We start from the raw sequence: 26,278 nt of genomic DNA, 5'->3' as shown, positions 1-26,278 counted from the left end.
TACTTATTTAATAACCTACTGTGATGGTTTTGTGGAGTACAAGTGTACAAAGGCTAAATTCCAGAGCTTTAGGAGAGTACCTAAAAAAGGCCAGGAAATCTCAGTTACAGGGTTCACTATAAAGACTAAGATATTCTCTGAAATATGTAATTACTGTGAGTAGTATATATTACTAGCTTCAACCCCTGCATTGTAGTGAATAATAGTTTTTTAAGCTGTGAATTAAAGTCTGCTGTTGGTGAAGGAATAAAAACTGAGGACAAATTTTATTGTCTGACCAAAGCATAAAGGAATGCCCCTGTGCTGATAGGTATAAAATTCTTGAAGATATTTAGAAACACTGTCTTTTGACAGTCACTCTTTGAATTTGTATTAACAAAATAATTGTTTCCAATTTCTACTGTTCTTTACCATGTACTAGCACTTGATGTTGGGGGCATACATTTTTTTATAGTGCAAGGGAACAGTGTTCATTCAAGTGACCTTGTAGGCACTGTTACATTTTAAAGAACAAATAGCAGATATGAGACATTAAACATGAATTTATGAATTCCAATTTATTTGGTAAAAAAACATTTTCATTGCAACCTTCACTTGCATTGTGAGCTAAATCATGATTGAGATGTTTAAGGCCATGATTCCACAAACATTTTTCTCGGTGATAGAATGGCTTATATAGTTCTTATCTTCTCCTTCTCTTCCACTGTTTACTCCTATCCTTTCTCTCCCTTTCAACTGTACTATAATCTTCACAGAAGGGAACAGGCTAGCCTGAAGTTACTGCTGGGACCAACCTCTCAACCAAACCTCACAGGAGTGTGTCACAGAGGTGTAAAAAGAGACTTTTTCCAACCAGAAGTGATTTATGAATAATCAGATCAGGCTGAAAAGAAGAGATGCTATGAGATATTACACAACTTGTAAATGAGAATCATATGCAAGAGTGGCAGGATACAGGCAGAAATTTATTCAGAGATGGATTTTTTTTTTTTTTCACAGTCTACACAGGCTTAAAAAGCTTATGTATTTCTTGTTCTCTCACCACGTACCCATATTTACCTCTAACTGGGAAAGCAGAGCTCCCACAGACCAGTGGTCTCCATGCTGAGCATATGTTAACACAAAATCCTTGGAAGAACTGTGACAGCTGTCCTGAAAGTATATTCTTGAAATTCTCAGCACTGTGAACAGCGACCATCTCTACTCTCAACTCAAGACCTCAGGAGGGTGTGGAACGGAGTGATGGGATCCATACACAGCAAACTGTGGCCCAGAGAGTGGACATGTGCCTGGGCAAAAGAGCATTTCTGTATTACTACTCTTAAAGATTTACCTGTTCATTTTTGAGCATCTCTAGGTTCATAATAGTGCAGTTTTTTCATAATATCATCAATACAAAATCAGAGCACAAAATCAGAGTAAGGAGCAATGAGCTAGGCACAAATGAAAAATATGAATGTTTGTGTCCCAGGGCATGTTTTCCCAATCATTTTAATCTTTTTAGAATTACCCCTTTGCTTCAGGAATAAATAAAAATAATTTTTTTTTCAGGAATAAATAAAAATAAAAATACAAATATTTCTAAAACAAAAATCGAAATAGAAGTTATCTCTCAGTGTACATTGTCTTCTCTATATCCTGACTTTTCTGAAAATTTAGCCCAGGGTGGTTAGACTGTGAAGAAGGAAAGAGAAGATGGATTCTTATGCATGAGCTCCAAGGAGTTTTAAGAATATGGGATTGACTGGAGGGAGAAAATGTAAAGTCAAGGGCAGAAAGGAAAACCACTAAGAGCAGAGAAGAAAAGGGAAAGAGGGCAAGTGAAGAGCATGAGGGGGTGTAACATTATTTTAGCAGTATTATGAAATATAAGGAGGGGCAGAGCTGTGCTGATAATTGAATTGAAATTAGAACAACTATTAGCCTTCTGGAAGACTTAATATGTTCTATTCTTACCAGCAGCAGATTAACATGAGAATATAAAAAAAAAAAATGCAGACAACAACAACAACAAAAATACAACTTTTTGGTACAACTAAAATGTCACTAGAGACTTTTTACTAGAAGAGCAACAACATCGGGCAGAAACACTGTGATTCTTCCAAGTCAAAGGTAAGAGAAACCTTGGGTGAACTTGCTTCCTTCTCCCTGCCCTCAGAAGTACAAGCCTCAGAGTGGGACGGTCCTTGATGCCTGCCAGCTCTAATGTGAGAAAGCTCTGTCTGCAATTCAGTAGCTGCATGGTACAGGAAGGCTTTTATGAAGAGAGGTGCCAGATCTTTTATAGTTCAACCAGGTATCAAGATCTTTGTTTAGAGCTAGCAAACCCCAACTGTTTTTACTGCTCTGGGAATCCAGCTAGAAAAACCTTTGTAGACAAGAAGTACACAACAAAGTCCAGCAGGTTCCTTGAAGCGTGGGTTTAAGCAACTGAAAATGAGAGAGGAAAGAATTCCTGGGACTTCTCCAAGGACCGAGGCAGAGTGTGCCTTTCCTCTTTGACTCTCTGATTCTGGTTTTCAAAGACCACTATCACAGCAGTCCTTCTAAGAAGAGAGATCATTCAGTGTACTTCCTCTGCCTTAGAGGATTCTCTGATTGTCCATTAATATTTCTCCCTCTGGTGCATAAATGCATGCCACAAAGGGTAGATAATGTTTGGGATATTTGGGTTTTTTTCTGGGTTTGATGTGTTTTTAAACATATGGGCTTAATATTCTGGTAATAAGTACACTGACAGAAACAGAGTTTTGTACATGCACAAAGAGGTTCAAATTGCTCTTTGTCTGGAGTCCCTTTCAAGGACAGATGCAACATATGGGAAGTGGGGAGGTGGGACTAGACTGCTAAGTAGCTGTCACAGTCTTATTTAGGATCCATGTGGAACCATGATACCCCAGGGAAATCATCATTGAACTCTGTTCTTGGAGATATTACTTTTTCAGCACAGGGAACACAAACACTGTTCTGGCCTCTCAATCTCCACATGACACGTTCACCACTTATCCAATATTATGGCTTACTTCTGTGGGTTTAAGAAAAGGACCTACTGTTTTGAGCGGCCTCCAAGAATCTGAAAAAGGTAAGAGTGTGCCCTGATGAAACAGACCAGATCCCATAAGATGGTACAGTGCATAGTGTCTGACTGTACTGGTGAAATGGGAATGAAAGGTATTAACTGTCTGTCACGAGAAGGTCAGGACAGGCCAGGACACAAGTTACAACAATAGCTGACAAAAGTAGAGTGTGTGAGAATCGGATGACTGCGCTGTATGATCATGCTAAGGCAGACAGCTAAAGAAAGCAATTTGGTACATTTTTTAAAACAGTTTCTCCCAGTTAAATTAATTAAAAAGATTAAATTAACAATCAACTTATTTTTTTAAAGTTATTTTTCTTTGAAATTTAAATAAGTTAATTTAAAAGCAAAGTTATATTCCTCAATATCCAAAATCCATATGTTTCTCCAAGTGCAAATATAAGACCCACACAGCTTTGATATGGGAAGAGATTCTGAGAGCCTGAAAAAGGGAATGGACTTAGAAGGAGAGAAGATAATTCTGAGAAGAAAAATAATAGACAGAATTAATTATGGAAATGACTCATTCAAATACTATGGCAAGACAAAAAAGTGCACTTCAGGGCAGACCAGAGTTTATTAGGAAAACAAGTAAAAGCAAACTATTCAAATGACAGTGGAGTTACCAGCTTAATACTCTTTATTCCTTATGTCATATTATTCAAGCAGACTCAGACTATGACATGTATTTAGATACTAAATTTACCTCTTTTTTCTAGGTTACCATGGGATAAGTGAAAAGAGATGGGGTTCTCTCTGAAGATAGTCCAGAACAGAAGCATTGTACAGGCTTATACAGGTTTGTAATCCTGCTGTGCAATACTCCTTGCTGGCTGTAACTGTCCTTACTGCAGATGGTGTGATTGATACCTATGGATCCCTTCTGAAATTAATTGTGCTCTGAGAACAGCACTGGAGCAATGGGCAGCAGAATCTCCTTGTCTTGTGCAGCTCCATCGCATGCATCGAGGACCAGGGACAACCCTTGGGGCTGGCACAATATCAGTGTGAGCAGAGCCATCAATCCTTTCCCCTCACCTTTCATCAATAAACAGGAAGCAAAATTGAGTGATGTGAAGATCCATAACAACATCTTGAAAAACCATTGATGACAATTTTTTGAATTGTTTAGAAGAGTTTTACAGAACTGATCTGTGTTTTCCTCTTAGCAAGATAAATAATTGATATCTGGTTTTAGATACAGGCTGAATATTTTGATTTTTCATTTTCAGACAAAGACAGTTATAGTACTTTGTTTTGTAAGCCTGTGACAAAGAAAAACAGAGGAGGGTAGAAAGTGAAGCCATAAACATCTATGCAAAAATCAGATTCTTCAAGATGATCAATGATCTTTTGGAAATCAATTCTTAGGCAAGGAATCAGTTTTGAAACAAATTCCACCACTATAGTATCATAAAAATCACCTTATTGAAATTGTTGCTCATGTAATATGTTCATGCCCTGTTCTTTAGTATCTCCTTAAAAATATGAGGAAAACTCATACAACAGTTCTGAAATTTATATACTTTCTCTTCAACCAATAATAATATTTACTCTGGTGTATGTTCTGAATCATATTACAGTATCATATGAAAGATCTGCTTCTGCATATTTCATCCTTCCATCCAAGCATTCAGTCATGGATGTGCTTCACTCTTGCTATTTGCAGTTTAATTTCCTCTATTATTAAGGTTAAAGGGAGCTTACATTTTTTGTAAGTAACCACTAATGGAAATTGGAGCTCAGGGAGCTGACTCTTGTCACAAACCAGAACAATTGAACTGCCAATCCTGAGCACAAGGAACAAAGCAGAAAATGGATAGATAGGCACCTCTGAGGAGTGTTGTTGACATAATCTTTTTTCTTATGTCAATAGATGAAGGCAGAGTCTATATGCACTAAGAAGAACTTAAACTTATAAAATGTAACTTGATATATTGCTTCTGAATATTCAGTATTTTAAAGGAAGATTGCCACACCTCTGAGACCTAGTACCAGCTTCTTCACCAAAGGAATACATGCAGCCAACAGAAAGTATTTGATCATCCTTTCTTCCTTTCTTCCTTTAAAATATCTTTAATATTTACTGAGATAATACAACAGCATTTATGTCTTCTGCAATATTTTTTTTTGTTCTGAAGAGCACTTTTGTAAATCTGCTTGCTAAACCCATGTGGTTGTCCAAGATGAATAATTTAAACTATACATATGTTAGTAACTTGACCCAAGGAGTGCATGAAATGTAACAAAAATGCTCATATCATGCATGAAAGAAACTATGGACTAAACAATCTATTGTTCTCTTACAGGTAAAAAGATTGTCTTATCATCATGACTTGCTGTAACATAGTTTTCCTCAGGAAATACCTTCTTTGCAAAGATGTTTTTAAGGCAGAAAAATATACTTTTTCTCCTCTTAAGACTGAATATTATAATTTCCCAGCAAAGCTTTCTATGATAAAGAAGATTTTAAAAATTGAAATAAAATAATTTGAAAGGATACTAACATAAAAGACAAAAAAAAATTGTTGAGACCTGAAGGTATTTTTAACATGTAATGTCATCTTGGGGGTCACATCTGGCACAGCAGGACAGCTGATGTCATCAAAACTATTTTAGTCACTGAAACTTATTTTCATCCTTTTAGTCTGTGACTCACCCACGAACAGACAGAATCACTGAGGCAGTCAGGTAGCAGTGACATCTGGACTAGGCCAACACTGCTGATCAGAGAAGAATTAGCTAGAGTGAGTTGCTGCAGATGGTGTACAGTCAAGGTTTTAAGTATCTCCAAGGATGTAGATTCCACGACCACTTTGGGCAACCTCTACAAGATTCTGGCCATACTCACTGAACCCCCCCACCCCAAGTTTTGGTCTCAGGTTTAGGTGGAATTGAAACTGTGCCCACTGCCTCTTATCCTTGGATCATTGGATACCACAAAGGAGAGACTGGTTCCACTTTATTTAATGTCCTCAAAGATATTTTTAAATGCATAAGCCCCATGAGGCATCTCTTCTCCAGGCTGAACTGCCCCAGCTCTCCAAACCACTCATGACAGATGCTTCATGTTATTAATCATCTTTGTGGTCTGTGGCTGAAGTCGGTCCAATATGATCATGCCTTTCTTCAGCTGGAAATTTAGGACTCCAGATGTATCTCGCCAGTGCTGAGTAGAGGAGAAGGACTGCCTACCTCAACCTGCTGGCAATGCTTCTCCTACTGCACCTCAGGAGGCTGTTGGCCTGCTTTGCTGCAAGGGTGCATCCTTGGCTGATGTTCAACTTGTTGTCTATCAAGGAAATAAACATAACAAAGGTATTTGTATATTTTTATATCAAGTTGAAATGAATGTGCAGCCATCATGAATTGTAGCACTTCAGATTAGTTTAAAGGCAGTGTAAGCATGAAGGTCTTCCTATTAATAGTTTAAGCTCAGGCCCTTTAACTAGATCATCAGCTTTTTGAACTTGGCTTTAGCTTGGAGAGAACTCAACCATTTCACAAAGCTGAGTTTTCAATCAAACCATTCTTATTTCAAAACTCAGCTTCAATCTGGAGAAAAAGAATAACGTTTAATTACATACTTCAGTGCACTTCAGAATAGAAATAGGCTTTTGTTAATCACCACAGCAAGCTCTCAAACACCGCTGAGACTCATGATCATCATTTTAAGATGAACTAAATCCATGATAACAGGGAAGTGTCTAAATAGAGAAAGCAGAAACCTGAATTCTGCTTTGGATAATATAATGTTGGTCGAAAAAAAACAAAATACCAAGCATCAAAAATTTGGGAGCTTCATTCATTGTTTGCAGTATATTTTAGTACTCAGGTTGTGAACTATATACAATCATGTTTGCTTTCCTTTTCAGAAGAAATACCTAGTCCAAAATAATATCTCTTTAAATGAATTCTTAAGATAGTAGCATCAAATCTTTATTTCTTAAAAATCATAGTAATGGTTGTTGGATTTGTTTGTACAGAGTTAAAATAAATCTCAGAGTACGTTTAGAAGATATTTTTTAAAAACAAATTGACAAGCAGTGAGCTTTTTGGAGCATGATGTTAGTTTGTTATTCCTTACAGGAGCATGCTTCAAAATGAACAGAGTCTGGGCTCGAAATTCCTAAACAAAATTGAGTTGTTTGACATCTGAGATCCCAGCAATGACTAGCTGTGAGAAAGTGTTTGAAGTGTAGTTTACATATACCAGGAAAAGACTCAACTAAAACAGAGATTTGCAAGGAGGAGCAGCAAGCAAGGTTAACAGCATTTAAATGTCTGTTAATAGTTTGTCAGAATCATTGTGTACATTATTCTGTGTGAGAAAAAAAAATACACAACATAAGAAGACTGTTGAGCACTGAATGAAACTTCAAAGTCTTGTGTGTTAAAGCAGAAGAAAGTCCAAAATCTGACAGAGAGGACTGACAGATATAAGAAAATCCATGATATATATATTAGAATGCAGAATATGGAGATAAGATCCAGGAAACAGTAGCATTTGCTGTTGTTCCTGAAGTGAAAAATAACATTTACATTGCCTTACTAAGTAATAAACATCTCTTATAGTTCATTGTAATAGCAATCTTTTACAACTTAAAAAAAAAAGTAAAATCAAAGACATGGTTTTACTGCACTTTACTGTAATTTTTCATGGGAGGAAAAAAGCCACACACAAACCTTCAGATTATAAGCTGTTCCAGGCAAGGGTTACTCTTCAAGCATGCAGCTGAGACTGGGACTGCTATTTCTTGGCTGGCTCTAAGTTGCCCCTTGCTCAGGACATCGTAACGCTGGAGTAGGTTTGTAAGCTCCAAGGAGCCAAGGGAGAGAAATAGTTTGCTAACCAAAGTAGGTACCCATAGACCCTGAGCAGGGTTTACTTCTCTCCACTGTCTACTTACACAGTCTAGACTGCTGATTTAGGTGGTTTGGATTATCCTGCTGAGGCCCACTAACGACACTTTAAGTGTTGCTTTGGTGAAATGAAGTTCCTAACGTAGTCTGAATACTGCAGACAGGCACAGCTCACAAACTTTTCTGGATCTGCACCCAAAAGCCTCATCAAAAACTGTGGAAGAACCTTAGTACTGATAGTGAGCTGAATGAAAGAGTCCCATACACCTAGCTGAAATTGCTGCCTTCCTATATCTGTCAGCAAAAGTCTGAAGTAAAACTGGGGTCTCTGAGTGCTGTATCCACATGTAAATAAATCAGCATACATCTGTAGAATTAAGCTGTGATTTATTTAGTTCAGTTTCCTATTCATGTTTAATATTTTGATCATAAATCTTTCAGATGACAAAGAAAATTACCCATAAATTCCTCTGGGGAGGATGGTCCATTATCATTGCTTGCAGGACCTCCCACTAGAGAGACAAACCAAATGAAGCCACAAAGAATATGCAATCAAGCAAACATTGTGTGGGAACTGTGAGGCAGCAGGGAAATTTAAATATATATTCCTAAGGAAGAAAGAACAACAATAATCAGCACATGCACACACACATCAAAACAAAGCATCAGCAGAACTGGCTTTAAAACTACTAGAATAATTTTAGAGCTATTTTGGCAGAGCTAAAGATGCACAAAATTATAAAGAGTTCTAATGTGAATGTAGCACGATCAGAGTGGAATAAAATCTTCTCAATTTATGCATTGTCTCACAAACTGGTTTAGAAAAAGCACAATCTATATCTATGTCTAACTTCACATGCCAAAATGTAGAGAAACTACTCTCAGCTTGGAGAGTCACAGACCTGAAAATCTGCAAAAGTTAAAATAGTTTACTCACTTTGTATGCCTACAACCAGTGAACTGACAGGGATGTTACTGGGATCTTTAAAAGGTGTATTGGAAGATGAGAAAGAGAAATATGGTGTAGGATTCAGGTCTGATTCAAACATCTACTTCTAGCCAATCATGATGGAAAGGTTCTGCAAATGAACCAGGGGTCTAAGCTCCAGTACAGGCAGAGACAATGAAGTCAGCAAAGACAAGGAATCATGGAGAATAATTCAACTCATCCTAAGGAATGCAGATAGCCATGGTCAGCTCTAGGCTACACTGATTGTTAAGGATACCAGGGAGGATAAGAAGAGCTTAAACTTTTAAGCCATAGACATGTGGAGTCTTCCATTTAGATATCATTACCTGTGAGCCGATTCCCTGTCAAAGTGTCTCCTAAGCCAAATACTTACATTCCAGATTCTGTTAATCCTGAAAGGAATTGACTCTGTATCTACTATATTCAAAACCACAGGCAGGAAAAACAAGCAAGGTCTGCAATTGTGGGATTGAATCAGAATTGTGGGATGGATCAGTCTTATTTTACACTTCAGGAGCCCCCAATTGCTTTGTGAGAGTGATAATCGCATGGAGTAAAGAACTACGAAAACTAGCCTCAAAGGACTTTGCAATCAGCTCCCACCTGAATACAATGTGCTTATCAAATACATTCATGTCTGTGGATGCCATCAGCTCCTCAGCCTGCAGAATGGGAATGTGCATCTTTGCATCTGTGGCTGCAGGCACGGGAGGCACAGTTGCTATGCAAAGCCTTAGACAAATTGTTCGATCAACAATTTCAACAAGGTGTGGGGGGAAGTGAGATGAGAAGGAGGAAAACCAACCTTCTTTATTTTAAGACTGTTTGGAGATAACTGAGAAGTAGAACAGAACAAATATTTTCAACTAAAATATACACGAGCCTGAAAATGCAAACTGAACAAAGCTAGCATTCTCTGAAGTTAATTGAGGTCAACTGGGTAGCCAAAAGTGAAGGGTTTTTTTTTTAGATAAAAACTTTTTGAATTTTCATCTTGATATTTCCTTCAACTTTATGGCCATAAGATTATTATTTTTCCTGAAATGAATTTTTGTGAAAATTATTATCCAGTACAAACTGTGTAAAACTTATTTAATTTGCTGAATGCATTTTTTTTAGGACAGGCAGAAAATGTAAAACATAATTCTAGTTCTGCTGAAGAGCATATTAAAACTTTAATTGATATTAACAGGTTCCACTGACTGATTGGAAGAATTAACAAACAACAAAAAAATGCTCCTTGTGATCCTATAATCATATTAAATTACTGAAAAATGTATCAAAACTTAAAGAAAAAAATCTTGAGAAAACAATATAACTTGTATCAGCATTCAGCCCCATTTCAACAAAATTTTACTTCAAAATGAGGGGAACTAAATCACTCCTAAATAAATTCACTCTATTAAGGTCTTTATAAATAAATTAGGAACAATTATTTTTAGAGAAGTACCAGTATATCAGTAAAATTTTCAGAAGAAAAGCATGGAATAAATCAGTATTACATTCTTAGTTTTAGGTTTGTAAGGCACACTTACTTCAGTAAGAAAGAGATATTCCATTTGAACTTTATATTTAATTTCACTTCTATATTAGAACTTGATATTTTTTGTTATAGGGCTTTTATCGCATGGGAACGCAAAGACATGGAAATGAAATGCAGTAATGTTTAAGTATCTATTTTTTTTTCAAGTTTCTCTGCATTAAGAAATATCTACACTTTCATTTTTCAATCCAAATAATAAAAATAAATTTTACAGTGTCAGAATTTCCTGTGGGATGGAAAAAAAGTTTTTGAACCAATTATAGTAATAAGAATGTAAAGACATTTTATTCATTCTCCATGTTCCCACGACTCTAAAAATATATCTGTTTATTTGAAACTGTTGAATGCTTCATTAAAATTACATCAATAAAAAATCTATAGTTGAGATGTCTTTTTTATTCTTCTAACATTGAACAAATGAAGGAACCAAGAACAGTTATATATCCAGTGATGTTAACCTCTTTGGATGGAAGATAGATTTCCTAACAGTTATTGAATTCTTTACATAGCTATTGAAATTTTCTGCCCTTTCCATTGGAAAATGTCATTTTAAGTGTTCTTACTGACAGCATGTGTTAGAAAACACAAGTGATATAGCATGGACTATCTTGATTTAGCTGCTTCAGAGTACAGGAAAATTGTTGTTCTAGATTCTTTTGTAGCCACACTGTTTATTTTAATAATACTATTTTCCAGATAGGAAATCTTGTAATTTTATTTCACAACAACCTAGTGACAGGAAAGTGTTATTCAAATTTGGTGTACTTGATGTTTCTGAGAAAATATATTTGCATGCCGTATCTATGATGTTTAGAAGGTTAGTATTACCAGAGTCTGACTGTGTCATACTGTTGGTGCATTTTTATTTTATATACAGGTATATTGCCTGTATTGCAATAAAGTGGCAAGAGTATGTGCTCTGAATTACATTGATCGACTATATTCACTCAGTTATATTGAAAAAAAAAAAAAAGAACTTGGAATTTGAGATCAATAACCTTTAACCATCACCAGAAAACAAAGCAGTAAGTTCTATATTGCATAATTTTCTATTGAATTAAGATAGTCACTATCATTCTCTTGCACCTCAAAGGGTGTGAAAGATGAGATAAAGGAACTAAAACTTCCATAAAACACATATTCTCCCCAGAATATGGAACCAAATTGAAGATATTCAGGTTTTGTGATAAAACCTTTTGCTCTTAATCAGGGTCATAAATTACTCCAAAAAAATTCAGAACTGCTGACTGTGATACAGAATTTTACATGGAGAATAAATCCAGCCTATCCAAATGATCTGAAAGAGGCAAAGAGGTTCTTAGTGTAGGTGGAAAGAATTCTGCTTATAACACTAAATATACATGAACATTTCTGAACTAGAAAACACTGTGAAACAAAAAAGGTTCTGTGACAGACTTGCAGTTTTCAAGATTGAGCTGTGAAAGATTCATATTTAATTTCAAAGTTAAAACTAATAAAATTCTGAAACACACTTTAAGTAAAATATGTGGAAAAGTGCAAGAATAACAGCTCACATTAAAACCACATTTCTTTATTATCTGACTTGATTTGCTCAAGAAAAGCTGGTTTTCTTGCTCACTTTAATATAATAATTTTGATAGATTAAAATTGTGAAGCTGTTGGATCCCTCTCATATATTTGATCAGTGTAATTATATCATTTATTCCAAAATTTGTTATTTGTCTGTAACAAGATTAAAGCACCTGCTGTTACAAGCTTTTCTTTCCAATTACACTGATGGGAAGTTCATATTTTTTAGCTACTCAACACAACTCTGTTTAAAACAGAAAATACAAAATACCTAACTGACGTCTGGGAATGCCACTATGATCTGATTAATAAATTAATTGTGTTGTGATGTCATTACAGACATATAACAAAAGTCTTCGAAAGAGGCATTATCACACACACAAATTGAGCACAAATCTGTAGAAGCAAAAAACTTTGGGGAGTTACTCTGGCAGTTCTGCCATTGATGAAGCTTTAGGTAAAAACACTCAGACATAGCTCTATAAAAACACATCATTAATTTCTGAACTCTTGATTACTGAGTACTTTAAGTGGAAAAAAAATGAAAATTATATACTTATCAGTTCACATTAGAAAGCTAAGTTGGGCTGGGTTTTGGGTTGTTTGCTGGGTTTTGGGTTGTTTTTTGGGTTTTTGGGGAAGTTTTTTCGAACATACAATTGATTCAACTGTTTATAATGGTTAAGGAATGTGCTGATGTCAAAAGGTGTCCAAAAATGTCTTATGCATTGGACCTTTGAAATCTGAGCAATGATGCTTGGTTTTGGAGGTAGTACATACACTCGCAATTTGGAATTGGTAGAAAATTCCGGCAATGTTCTATTCATTCTCCATATATACTCTAAGTGTTGTCACAGATCTTAGCTAAGAACAAAAAAAGCCATGTTTGTAAAAATAAAAGATTTGGTATTTTTGGTGTGAAACAGCCTTTAGGCATTGTCATTCTCAAAATCAAGCAGATTAAAAAAATGTATTTTCAAACTCATATGACAATCCCATATTCAGTCACATATAGATAGCAAATTGATACCTAAAGAACTCTCTCATGTGTTTACATCCTGCAAATATATAGTGGAAATTTTGCAGAACTTTTACCACAGAACTTTTTCTGCAAGTAGATTCACATTAAGAAAATTCCTACGGCCATCTCAACCCAAAATCTGTCTTTTCCCACACTGTTGGTTGGTGTGTCTTCATGCAACAGAGTTCTGCAACCGTAGGTTCTTACATATGAATAAAACCCTTCTCCCACATGCAAGGGAGCAAGACTTAAGTCCAATAATTCTTAATAAAAGTAGTGAAACCATTACTATACAGAAATCAAGGATAATTTTTATTCGATATTCACAAAAGCGTAGTTTTGTCTGAGCCACTTGTGTCTGCCTTCTGTGACTCAAAGGCAGCCATTGAAGAAAATTCAGAATAAAGGCAGCATGCTCTGTGCCTCCTGTATTCAAGAGTTAGAATTCTAGAGGACAGAAAAGGAGAAAAGAGTATCCTAATGCCTCAGTGATCTTGAAAACACAGGGCAGGGAACTGAACCTTCAACAAGTGTATGAAATATGTGACAGGTCTGCAGCAATGATGTATTGGGTAGGATGTGTTCACCTCAATATTCCAGGATAAATTATTACCTGGATGATTAGCTATTACTGGCAGAAAGAACTTATGATCTGTAACATTGCTACAGCTGAAAACATAAGGAGTGAGAGTAAATATGGATGTTAATTTATTATAATTTCAAAGCCATATGTACACTTTCCCTTCTAAAGTAGAGAATTAGAATACAGCAGTGCTGTACTAAATATTACAAAAACAAGTTTTGTAACAGAAATACAAAAAAAAATCAACTGGAATTATTTTAACATAAAGAGTTCTGCAGACACATCTTAATATCTATTACAGTTTTCAGCTAAACATTTAAAAATGGATTTCCATTAAAAGTACTCAGCAGAAACATTACTGTACTCTTGAATAAACTGTTTCTTGTGATCTTTTCCTGACTTTCATCTACTAATTGTGGACTCATTCCTCAAAATAGTACTAATACTGGCCTTGTCAAATTATTGTTCCTAAGCAATCGAACATATAGATACATGCAATTATTCTTTGCCTTCCCAACTATTTCAGCTCTGCAGGGAAGGACACAGTGTTGTTGTCAGCAGGTGTAATTATTACACATTCTGCTTCGCAAGGTGCATAATGGTAACCTATGATAAGCGAAACTTATAAAGTATCAGCAACCAAAAGGGTTAACCTATGCTAATGTACATCTTATGTGCTCCAAAAATCAAAATAGAAATGTCGAGGGCAGTTTGAACAAGTATAAGACAATGAGACAATTGTTTCCATCTATACTGTTTTGTTGACATTCAGTAATAGAAATGCTTGTCTCTCCTCTCCTCTCCTGAATAAGATTTGTTACGTTGTTACATAATAGTTACATTGACAAAAAGAGTATTACAGAAGGGACATTACACCATCCTCTAACATCTGAAATAGTGGCTTTTCTCAAGAAATATTGACCATATGTTCCCATATAAAAGCTAATGGTCGGGTTGGAATTGCAGAGACGAAAGTAAATAGGGGTTTTTTTCAACTTCCTGTCCTCCTTTTAAATTTCATCTTTAGTTACAACTGGATATAGCTTGGGGTGTGGGGTACAATAAATATGGCTGCTTCACCTGATAGTTACATGTCTCTTCAGAGCACCTTTTTCCTTTGAAGTACATTTCAGTTTTCTAAAACAAATTTGGGAATGGTCAGGAAATAGTATAATAGCAGTAATGATATCTATGATAATCCATTATAACACAGTGTCTGTGATAATTTCTTCTGGACTCGGAGGAGGAACAAGCACCACGTAAGTACCATAGTCACTGAAATCGACTGTATTAGTCAGCCGTTTAACTAAACTGCTAATGACTGTTAGTGTTTAGGTGAAGACTATGAAACATGTTCGAGCTCTCTTCTCATTTGGAGAGAGATTTGAGAGCTAACTTGTCTAAACTAATAATCTGTACTCCCTCAGCTGTGTACCTGAAGAAATTGTGCATTGCTGGTGGATGGTTTACCCTGCTCCATAGCAGCATCTGAGAGGTGGGATGAGGAACACTGTGCCCCTTTCGCTTTCTATTCCTATCTTGCACAGGGAGCTTATGCAGTTATCTTAGACTAGTTGCCCTAGATTTGGATGACTGAAGCAATGTAAAATGTGTCCCATTCCTGATCAGCTTCTGTCAAAATATTTGCTCACATCCCTGGGGGATGCCAGGGAGGAACATGACAAACTAAAATTTTCTTTCTGTAGCAAAGGTACAATAGCAAACATTTTTAAAAGAAACATTTCTGAAAAGTTTTTATAAGGTTGCTTCTCTAACACTTGGGGGGAGGGAAGAACTGCATTCTTTTGCTATTAAGACCAAAGACAGTTTCTATCTGAAAAGTTTTTGTGTCCGTATATATTGCCATGTACCTAAAATGACTATTTCACAAAAACCTACCTTTCCTATAATTTATAACTGGCAGAGAAACTTTCTCAGGCTCAGCAGAAAAAAACCCCACAAAGTTTAAATAGTTGTATACAGTGAGTTACTCACTCCAGAGGAAAGGTTCTTGTACAGGCCTATTGGACCACTGTTTGACTGGCTTTGATAATACAGGCAGTGCCCACACTGGAAATCCTAATAGCTATGTGGTGTGTTGGACCAGCAAAACTGGTCTGTCATTCCCTTCCTCATCAGGACAGGGATAGAAAATATAGAGAAAGGCTCATGAGTTGAGATAAGGATAGAGAGAGATCAAGCACCAGTTGCCATCACAGTCAAAACCAGACTCAACTTGAGGGAAATTAATTTAACTTATTGCCAATTAAATCAGTATAGGGGAGTGAGAAATAAAACCTAAATCTTAAAACACTTTCCCCCATTCGTCCCTTCTTCCTCGGCTCATATACATTCCCTGTTTCTCTAATTCTTTCCCCAGAGTAGCACAGGAGGAGAGGGTATGGGGATTGTGATTAGTTCATCACACATTGCCTCTGATGGTCCTTCCTCCTCACACTCTTCCCCTGCTCCACCATGGGGTAACTCCCACAAGAGACAATCCTTCATGAACGTCTCCAAGAGGAGTCCTTCCCATGGGCTGCAGTTCTTCATGAACTGCTGCAGCCTGGGTCCCTCCCATGGGGTGCAGTCCTCCAGGAACAGTCTGTTCCAGCAGGGGGGTTCCCCCACAAGGTCACAATTCCTGACAGCAAACCTGACCCATTGCGAGCTCCTCTGACCATGGGTCCACAGGTCCTGTCAAGAGCCTGCTCCAGCATGGGCTTCCCATAGGGTCACAGACTCTTTTGGATATCCACTTGCTCCAGTGTGGGGTCCTCCACAGGCTGCAGGGGGATCTCCATTCCACCATGTACCATGGGCTTCAGGGGCACAGCCTGTGTTACCAAGTTCTTTACCACAGACTGCAAGGAAATTCCAGCTCCAGCATCTAGAGCACTTCCTCCCCTCCTTCACTGACCTGGGTGTCTGCCAGACTGTTTCTCTGGCATATTCTCACTCATCTCTTCCAGCTGCTGTTGCACAGAATTTTTTTTCCCTTTTAAAATACATTATCCCAGAGGTGCCTAACACTGTGTCTTGGGGTGACTGTGATGTGTATCCCATATCGCTGCCCTATGCCCAGAAATTAATTCTTGTGCCTTTCTATGCCTTTAAACTGAGCCTGAGAGGGGGAAGGAAAAACTGAGCAAAACTTTTTCAAAGCAGTTTGCAGCTTGTTCAAGGTCACACTTAGATAGCGATTTTTTCTTTTCAGCTGCGGCAGGAGAGCGAGAGGGAAGGGAAGCACCCGGCTTGCTTTTCTTTCCAGTCAGCTTTCAGCAGTTTTTTTTCCTCAGCTCCTTTTCCTTTGGAGAGTTGAACTTTTGTTTTCCTGGGACTTCATTGTTTTTTCCTTTTTTCTCTGCTGGATGGTTTCAACATCAGAATACATCGGGAGGACTTTCCACCAAGGCCTTGGCCCTGGAGGTGGGCCCACCACCCCTTCTGAGCTCCAAGGAGAGGGAGAGACCTACGGAAGGACACTGAAATTTTCCCAGGTTTCTCTCAGCAGAGCGAGAGGTTTTATTATTTAGCATCATTATGTTTTCCTGTGTGTTTGTTAAATAAATAGTTTTTATCTCTTTCACTTTCCTTCGAGGAAAATTTATTTTTTCCTGAACCTGGTGGGTGAGGGATGGTTGTAACCTGCCTTCTCTCAGAGGATATATTTCTGAATTTGGCCAAACCGGAACACACTGTTGCTGATTGTCACAGCCTTGGCTGAGACATAGGAGAAGCATCTAGCAGCTTCTCAGAGAAATCACTCCTGTAGCTCCTCCCTTGCTTTTCCACATAAAGCCAATACAAGCTCTTGAAAAAATACTGGCCTATTCAGCACACATTACTGTTTATTATCTACATTTGTTCTATATAATATATATATATTCTAATAACATTGATATTTTGCCAGACAGGAAGACATTTTGCTAAAGCCCTTTTGGTACAGGAGTGAGGTTCTGTAAGGCTTTGACAGAGCTGAAGAATCTGAGAGATTTAAGGTATCATTATGTGTGGGGTATGCCCAGCCCCTGCCCTGGAGGGATCTCTGCTGAGATAAGAAATTTCGCAATCGCCCAGCAGGACTCCCTGGAAAGGCAACCACTTTGGTCATGGCAAGGAAAGGTAGACCCACAATCCTTTGGGAGACACTATGCAGATCATTCTGTAACCCATTGGCCTGTTCCCATCCCAGATCCTCTGTAATCCATTGGTCCCTTGCTGATCCCCTGTAACCCTATAAAAGCAGGCTCTCTGGGGCCCGTCCCAGAGAGGGTTCTCGTCCCTGGCTTCCCTTCGCCGGAGGGGACCCACAATAAAGCTGCCTTCGGGTGGAACCAGCCACACGAGCCTTCTCATCTCTCTCTCTGGTCTGGCTTGGCCTGGAGGCAGCCCTGCAGAGCTGAGCTGGGATCACGAGCTGATATCACTAAAGAGCTGACAGCCTCTGCAAGGGCCCTCCTGCCAGCAGCTGAGAGGAAGACACTGGGCCTCGGGAAGGTGATTCCTTTCGGGACCATCTCCCCGGACCGGTCACCTCTTCCTGGGTCAAAGCCGCTGACCCCCTTCACCAGCTGTAATAATTATGTCTTTTAAATTCTGAACAATTTTGGAGCTGAAAGGAGGTCTTGGTATAAACCAATGTCTTCTAGTGATCTTCATAGGCCATGATAATCTCATTGGACTGTTAGATGCAATATTAGGCTTCCTTAAAATTATTTAATCTATAGGCCCATATCAAGGAACATTTTTGTCTGGCCCCTGGTAACTGTGCTATGCATAAGGTAGCCCTTACATTGGCATTTGAAAGGAAGTTGTCTTCCACAGTTCTTCATGTACCCTGGGATGGCTCTTCAGATATTCCCAGTGACATGAAGGTGGGAGCAGTGACTTCAGTCAGGCCACAGAGAAGGACTACAGATTTCATCCATCCATCCATCCATCCATCCATCCATCCATCCACCAATCCATCCATCCATCCATCCATCCATCCATCCATCACTCCATCCATCACTCCATCCAATCATAGAATAGTTTAGGTTGGAAGGGGCCTAGTCCACATAGTCCAACCTTCACTGCAACAAGCAGGAACATGTTCAACTAGATCATCTATCTATCTATCCATTTATATACTAATTGAAGATTTTAGTATTTGAGACGAAATTAATCTAAATCTTTCAGCAGTAAAATAATAACATATTTGGAATATGTTCCAGATGCTCATTCCTTATGTACCTTGTGCAGGTATTTTAATTAGGACAAAAATCATCTGAGTTGAAATTTAAGATAAATTCCAGCTGCTGCTCTTGTTTAAACAAAATATAACTTTAAGAACTAATAAATTCTCTCTCTGCTGGACAACTATGATTCCTTTAGCAGACTGGCTAATAATGCGATACTGTTCTGAACTTGATAAGCTTTGTAGCAGATGGTAGAATGAGGGAGTTTTTTATGTGTTAGGGATCCTGAGCATTATATCATGACACAGGCAGGATTAGTTCCCAATGTGCTAATCAGAAATATGTGAAGCTTAATCTTTTTCTTATTTTAAAAGAAGACGAAGACAGTACCTTCTTTCCTGTGGATTCTGAAAATTATTGCTCAAAATGATTCCTTAGTTTTTAAAAATATATTTGCAGTTTTACCTAACATGCCTCCCAAAAGTGTTGCTTGTTTTTCATGTTCAGCCACCCTCTTGTGGAAGACTCTGACCCTAACTTTCAAAATAGCTTCTATGCTACACTTTTCAAGCTGAATGTTTTTGGCTATGCTGTTCAAGAGATGCTTGTATCTAATCTATGTGCTGTTGATATTGTGATTATTTTCTGTGTTCCAGGCAGCTACCACTTGGGAGTTCTTGTAAATGAGAGAGTTATTCTCTTGATATTTATTCACATAAATAGCTGAGATGTATCAATCTGCTCTAAAACAATTTAAGTGGTCAATAAGCAGGTTTTTCTGTTCAATTTGCAAGTACTGCAGGCAATTTGCTGCTCATCATCTGTTCTGATGGAAGAAATCAGACTTTAATCACACTTAGTGGTAACAGCCTTTAAAAGGCTCTCTTTTGTTGAGAATTTTCTTTTATGTAACTTCACACAATGCCATTTCATTTAGTACACTTTAATTATTATAATGGAGGGTAAAAGAGGGATATATGAAGTTTTAAAAATTAATACATCTCAGACTTTAAAAATGGGTCAGATTTCTATGTTGCACCTTGTGAGTAGGCTGAGAATTTTCTTAAAAGTAATCCTAACATTTATTCAGGTCTCTTCATTTTATTCAGAGTCTGCCAAAATGTTTTATTTGGAGTTTTATATTCTATTTAAAGTAGTGAATGATGTCTGATATACTCTGGGATTTTAAGACCTAAGGGACAGCAATTTCAGTGTCTCTATATAAGTGTCTGGATTTATTTTTGCTGCCCTAAAATAGTGTGCCTGCCTTCCAGCTGCTTCTCCATCACAAATCATTATTTTTGCAAACCAGAGGGATTCCTTGAGAACTCCTTGATTGCATCTGTGCAGTTTGGCTGTCTTCAGTCAGATTCTTCTCATAGCATATCTCTGCTTTTTTTCTGGTTTTCATGTTTCATGTTGCCCAGGATTTTATTCTTTTTTTCATTTTAATATCCAAGTTCCATCACTTTACATCACCAAGCTAAGTCATGGGGATTGTTCAGTGTCTAGCAGAACGATTGCAGAAATGAATTTTGTGGCAGATGAAAGCTACCATGTTCCATCAAGAGCACATTGCTTGTGTCAGTGGGAGCATTTTCTTCACCTCTACATGGAATTGACTGATTCTCTTCCTCAAGAGTCCTCATTACAAATATGTCAACCAATTCCATGGTTCCTTCCAACTCCAAAAAGCCAATATTTTTTATGAGTTTTATAACTATTGAAAGTAAAACTTGAGTTAATTCCTTCAACCAATTCCTTCAGTGAACTCTTGGCATCTCATCAGGGTCTTTCATTGACCTCGATGGGTGCTTAGTAGTTATACCTGGGTCTTTCTGTCAAGAATTACTTCTTTTAACTGAGTGAACATTTTTTACAATTCTCAGATATTTTCTTTATTTTTGTTCTCTGAAAAGTTGTGGGTCTTTTTATTTCTTCCTTTCATTTATTTGTCTGACTCCCCTGTTCTTCCATGCTTCAATTTATAAAGGTTTTAGAGATAGCAATGAAAGCTTTTAAAATTTCATTTAGTGCATTTCAATATATATGTTTATGGTTAGCACTTCTGCATTTTTTCATCTTCTGTATATTAAATATTTAATATTTCATTTAGTTGTGTCCTTTGATATTGAATTTTTTTCCTACCTATCAAACAAATCTGCCTATAAACCACAATTGCCAAAGGTCAACATAGGTTCTTCTTAAATGGCTCTTCCTGAAGGTTTATCTTCATGAAATGAAAAATTTTTGAGCATATTTACACTAAACAGATCTTCATTTAGCACTAAAGAACTTGTTTAATGAATGAGGTTGTAGAAATATGAACCTGCAGGCCTTAGAATGCCTTTTACTTATTGGAACCTGTAAAAAAATTTAACTTTTTTTTTCTTAAGGCAAACCCTCAACTTCATTAGTCTAAGCTTCCACTGTGTTTCTTTACCCCTGTTATTCATCTGTGAACATTTTTCAGGTCTTGCAGTGATTATGTAAGTCACAAGCACTCAGCTTTCATGTATAGCTTTCTAAATATTCATTAAGGTATTTATATCCAACCCAATGATATTATGTTATAATCTGAGTTGAGTTCATTTAATTTCTTCATGTGTAGAACTACTCTTTAGAACTGTAAGGTACAATTGAGGTCACAGATTTCCTTCTGTTGCTCTTTCATTACTGCTAAGCATGGGGTTGCATTAATTGAAACAAATTACAAGTTCTGCAAATTGTACAGCATGTTTCATGTATCATGTAGACAATTCAAATATCTGTGATGAAAACAGCTTCAGGTAAATACAAGCAAATTTGTTTTCCAGATACTATATTTCTATCAATCAGCTGTATTCACAGGTCTGCTTTGCTATATGAGAGAAAAAACATGCACTCCCTCCTTCAGGGAGTCTTTGCTTGATTTATTTCTTGTTTTCTTGTTTCTCTAACCCTGTAATAAAAGTCATACAGAATGACGGTGGTGTCTACAGGTGCCCTTCAGGTGTGGAAAAACATAACGACTCTGGGTACAGATATGGGATTGTGAACAAAAGCAAGGGACTCAAAGAAAGTAAAGCGATTTCTACGAAAGACAGTTCTAAGAAATCCACAGCAGCTGGTTGAAAAATGTAGGAGTTAAAATTGTGTTTTCTATACTAACTATATAAAATAGCTTACAAGTCTTGGAGAGAGTTTTGTATCATACCCAATCTTTCTGTCTTTGCTGGATGTATTCTTTCAGACACCCAAATCAAATGGCTACATAGGAAGTGGGGCTGCTGTAAAACATGCTCACCTTCTTCAATAATTTTACAGTGGAAGGACAGAAAGTCCAGCACACTTCCACAGTCCAACTGTGTCTCAGCATGCAGGATGAAGTTAGAGCTGCTTTCAGTCTGTCTGAAGTACACCAATGCTGACCTTGTACCCAGACAGGACGCTGACCTCTGCCGAGCACACTCTGGGAAGACAGAAGTATTTGGTTCTAGTTCTATGACTTTTCAGCAGTACATTAGAGGTTTTTTTACTTCTTTCAGCTTAAAGAGATTTGACAAAGGGCCTTCATACAAGTGAAAGGCCTTTTTCATATTTAACTTTATTACTCAGAGTTGCACAAATTGCACAAAACAGCAGACCATATAACCTCTGATTACTTACTAGATATGTGGAGATTCCTACCAATAAACAAGTCTGTCTCAATCCCCTTTTCTATTTTCTTTCCTTCTCTGAGATTGAGATTTTATATTTATTCTCTTCATGGAGAAAATTAAGAAGTAAGATCTAACCTTATTTTTTTTTTCCATAGAATTCCAGAATAAGGTAATAAATTAAAGAGAGAACAAATCCTGAAATACTGTGGAAATAAACTTTGGTTAAGTTTAAGTGCTGACTTAAGATAGTATTTTAAGCACCACTCACATAAAAAAGAATTATTTGGGAAGGCATGCCATCAGTCAACTGTTGTATCTTAATAGCACACAGAGCTCTTTAATCCATTAGAAAAATTTGTCATGCTTGGAGTGAACAAGAAAATTTATTGGCACTACTGATGTCATTCCCCAGATTGGTGAAGATGTTAAAATATGCAGGGAATACAATTGCAAGGATTCTGTCTGGAAGTGAACTCTTATCTACTATGAGAACCTCAACTCATATTTGTTATGAGTAGTAACATTTGTGAAAAGTCACCTGTCCCAAACTAAAGCAGAACAATAACTCTAAGAACTTCTCATGTCCTGCCTTTGGGCTCTCAGAGTTATTTACCTACGGAGAATATCCATCACTCATTAAAATCTCCTATAATTCCTGGCCCTCTCCATTATGCTGATGTTTTTCTAGCCCCACAGTACGGGAACAGGGAGCATGGGGGAATTTTGGGAAGATGTGTGAGACTAACAGATTGGGATTCAACAATTAAATTCTTAAGAAGATTAGAAGCAAAGAACAGAATCACCTATTTTCTCCTTTGTCATTCCTTATTTTACTGCTTTATTTGAATGGTTAGGCAAATTTTTTCTCATAACACAGGGTTTGGTGCTCAAAGCATGAGCTCTGGTGTGCCCCAGGTCAGAGACAGTCCAGCTGCACTACTTCTGCGGGTCGCTGAAGCGACTTTGGCATCAGGAAGGGTGCTGCTGGCTGAGCTAGCTAGCTGGCTTCTCGGCAAACACACCAAGAGCCGATGGCATCAACTCACGTTAGCTTGGAGACAAAGGAAGAGAGAGGCTGTTCTGGTCTAACAGGTTTATTGTAAGAAGTTTTGCAACCCGAACAAGCTGGAATCCGATGTGATGGGATGGGATGGAATGTGATGGGATGGGATACTGAGGCTTGTCCTCAGTTTTATAGAGAATTTGAAAACCCCGGTGAAAGGGGAAAACAACCAATGAGTTACAAGCCAGGGGGAGAATACAATTTAACAAGAACCACTTTGGGGGGAACCGAGAGGCGGGAGTTATAACAGAGAACAATGAACAACCGAGTAACCAGGATTTTTCCCGAACCAGAGGAGGCGGCTTGTACCCGGGCACCGCCCAGGGGGTGCAGCTTAGGCTTCTGAGCCGCCCCTCGACCCACCCTCTGAGTCTGCCTCTTCGGGAAACTCAATCCAGGGGATGGGCTGGGATTGATTGGCATCACGCTGCCCTAGCCCCACAGGGGGCTGGGTCACACCAACATTCTCATGCATGTTATTTCTGTATTAATGATTTACAGATTTGATTGGAATAAGAATTAACTTCAGTTGTTTTCTTGCTTGGACTGTAAACAACAATGGATGAGTACAAATACTCAGCAGATTATATGAATGAAAGTATGCCAAGGGCTAAAGAGGGGACTTATATTATTTGGATGGGGTTTTGGTGAAAATGAACCTAACAAAGAAACACAAAAGGAGTCTCTAAGCACAAGCACAGACAGAGCTGAATCTATTCTGTTCATGCTCTGAGCAAGCAGAAAACCTCATCCTGGCCAGAAGCCACAGAGCTCCATAATGTTGTGTGTGAGGTCAGGTTTATTAGTCCAGGCTCAGTGATGCTCCATCACAGCCACATGGTTTTTGGATGGGAGCTGGAGGAAAGCCAGTCAGCTTGCAGGGTGGGCAGAATGAATTTGGACTGGCTGCATCTGTCTGTATAGATGTGCCAGATGCTTTGAAAAGGGTGGGTGTTCCAGTTTGGTGAAATTTAGAGATATATCCTCTGAGAGAAGGCAAAACCACCCCTCCCCCCACCAGGTTCGGGAAAAAATAAATTTTCCTTGAAGGAAAGTGAAAGAGATAAAAACTATTTATTTAACAAACACACGGGAAAAGGAAAATAATGCTAAACAATAAAATCTTTTACTGTGAAGAAAAAACCTGGGAAAGTGTTAGAGTCCTCCCTTTGGTCTCCTCGGAGCTGGGGCTTGGTCCAGGGGCAGGCCCTCTGTGCTCAGTGGAAAGTCCTCCCAATGTGTTCTGATATTGAAGCAATCCACGGAAAAAAGGGAAAAATCCAAAATTCCAGGGAAGGAAAAAAATCCAACTCTCAGTCTCTCTCTGGAGAAGAAGAGAAAAAAAACTGAAAAAAACTGGCTGAAAGCTGGGTGGGAAGAAAAGTCTCTATCTCTGTGTGACCTTGGACAAGCTGCAAACTGCTTTGAAAAAGTTTTGCTCAGTTTTTTTCCTTCCCCTTCTCAGACTCAGCTTAAAGACATAGAAAGGCACAAGAATTAATTTCTGGGCATAGGGCAGCAATATGGGATACACATCATAAAGTCACCCCAAGACAGTGGGTTTTGCATGCCGGAACAGGAACCGCATGAGGAAAGCATGGGTTGTTTGGTTTTGGTTTGGGTTTCATTTTGTTGTTCTTTTTTTGGTTTCTTTTTCCCAAGTCTAGTTTCTTTGCTGAGGCGCAACACAGAGTTAAAAGGAAAACCTCCCTTAAAAACAAAAGACTCATAAAATACATAGCTGTAAACCCTCTCCTCTTCAAAACTCAGTGTATAATGCCTGAGGTGTTTATCAAAATTCTTCCAATAACAGAAAATTGACTTTTTTTTAATGTCGCAGTTTCTGAATGCTGCAGAAGACATTTAGCAAGAGCAGCAAAATACTCTTTTGAGAAAGAAAGAAGAAATACAATAGAACAACTCTAGTGCAGGGAATAGCTCTGACAGACCGGGTAGCACAGGAGATGCTGAGGAAACGTCCCTGTCTGACCACCCAGGAACCACTCTGGCAGTCCCACTCACACCCCCTGAGCTGGGACTGAGGCCCCTTGGCAGCTCACCCCCCACGCTCACACAGTCACACTAGGTCTCCTCAACTGGCCCAAACTCAGCTTTCCCATAGCAGTGTCTCAGCTGTCTCGATCCTTAATTTAATCCTGGTGCAGTAACAAAATAACAGTTTGAGCTGGTGCCCCCGAGGAAGCAACTCGAACAAAGGAACCCCATGGCTTTTATACCCTCACAGATTAGTGTAAAAGTCCTGCTCAGTCTGATCCTCCACTCACCTGTCTGGGGCACAAGTCCCTGTGCCCTTTGGTATGCAAAGTGTCGGCAGTTCACCTCCTCTTGCCTGGGGCTCCGGCCACCCAGAGTTCCCTCTGCAGCTCTCGCTTCAGCTTGCAAACCAAGCTACTTGCACTAAATGTATTCCTCAACAAAGAAGACATGGCAAGATGCCAAATACAGTAAGGAAAAGAGCATACATGCTGCTCCTTTGTATCTAAAATTAGTTGTCTCCTGCAGGAGAGTTAGTTGGTTAGATAGCACAGGTGACTGATGGATTGCCCATTTAGGTTGGAGGGTCCACCTGGATGTGAAGGAAAACAAGGGGCTGCAGGCTCTCTTTTGCCAGATAACACGGCAGTTTAGCTGGATATGACCTGTGTGCCAGTTTAGACAAATTTGGAGGAAAATATCCTCTGATAGAAGACAGGTTACAACCATCCCTCTCCTACCAGGTTCGGGAAAAAAATTTTCCTTGGAGGAAAGTGAAAGAGATAAAAA

The 26,278-nt window shown here is 38.2% G+C and overlaps 1 long non-coding RNA gene across 2 annotated transcripts; it reads right to left on the bottom strand.

The window, feature by feature from the left end:
• Positions 1-538: 538 nt before the first annotated feature.
• LOC121659769 lies at positions 539-26,241 on the bottom strand. 2 transcript variants are annotated; one of them, XR_006014450.1, is made up of 3 exons: positions 25,780-26,241; positions 22,077-22,241; positions 539-6,371 (listed from the first exon to the last, which is right to left on the bottom strand). It is a non-coding gene; the product is annotated as an uncharacterized LOC121659769 (long non-coding RNA). The 2 variants fall into 2 exon arrangements; XR_006014451.1 differs by lacking the exon at positions 22,077-22,241.
• Between the last annotated feature and the right edge of the window lie 37 nt (positions 26,242-26,278).

This window comes from Corvus kubaryi, unplaced genomic scaffold, assembly GCF_017639235.1.
Source record: "Corvus kubaryi isolate FWS band 111438036 unplaced genomic scaffold, C.kubaryi_AGA036_p1.0 137, whole genome shotgun sequence".
In the NCBI taxonomy this organism is placed as follows: Eukaryota; Metazoa; Chordata; class Aves; order Passeriformes; family Corvidae; genus Corvus; species Corvus kubaryi.
This window is presented reverse-complemented; position numbering and strand designations above follow the sequence as displayed.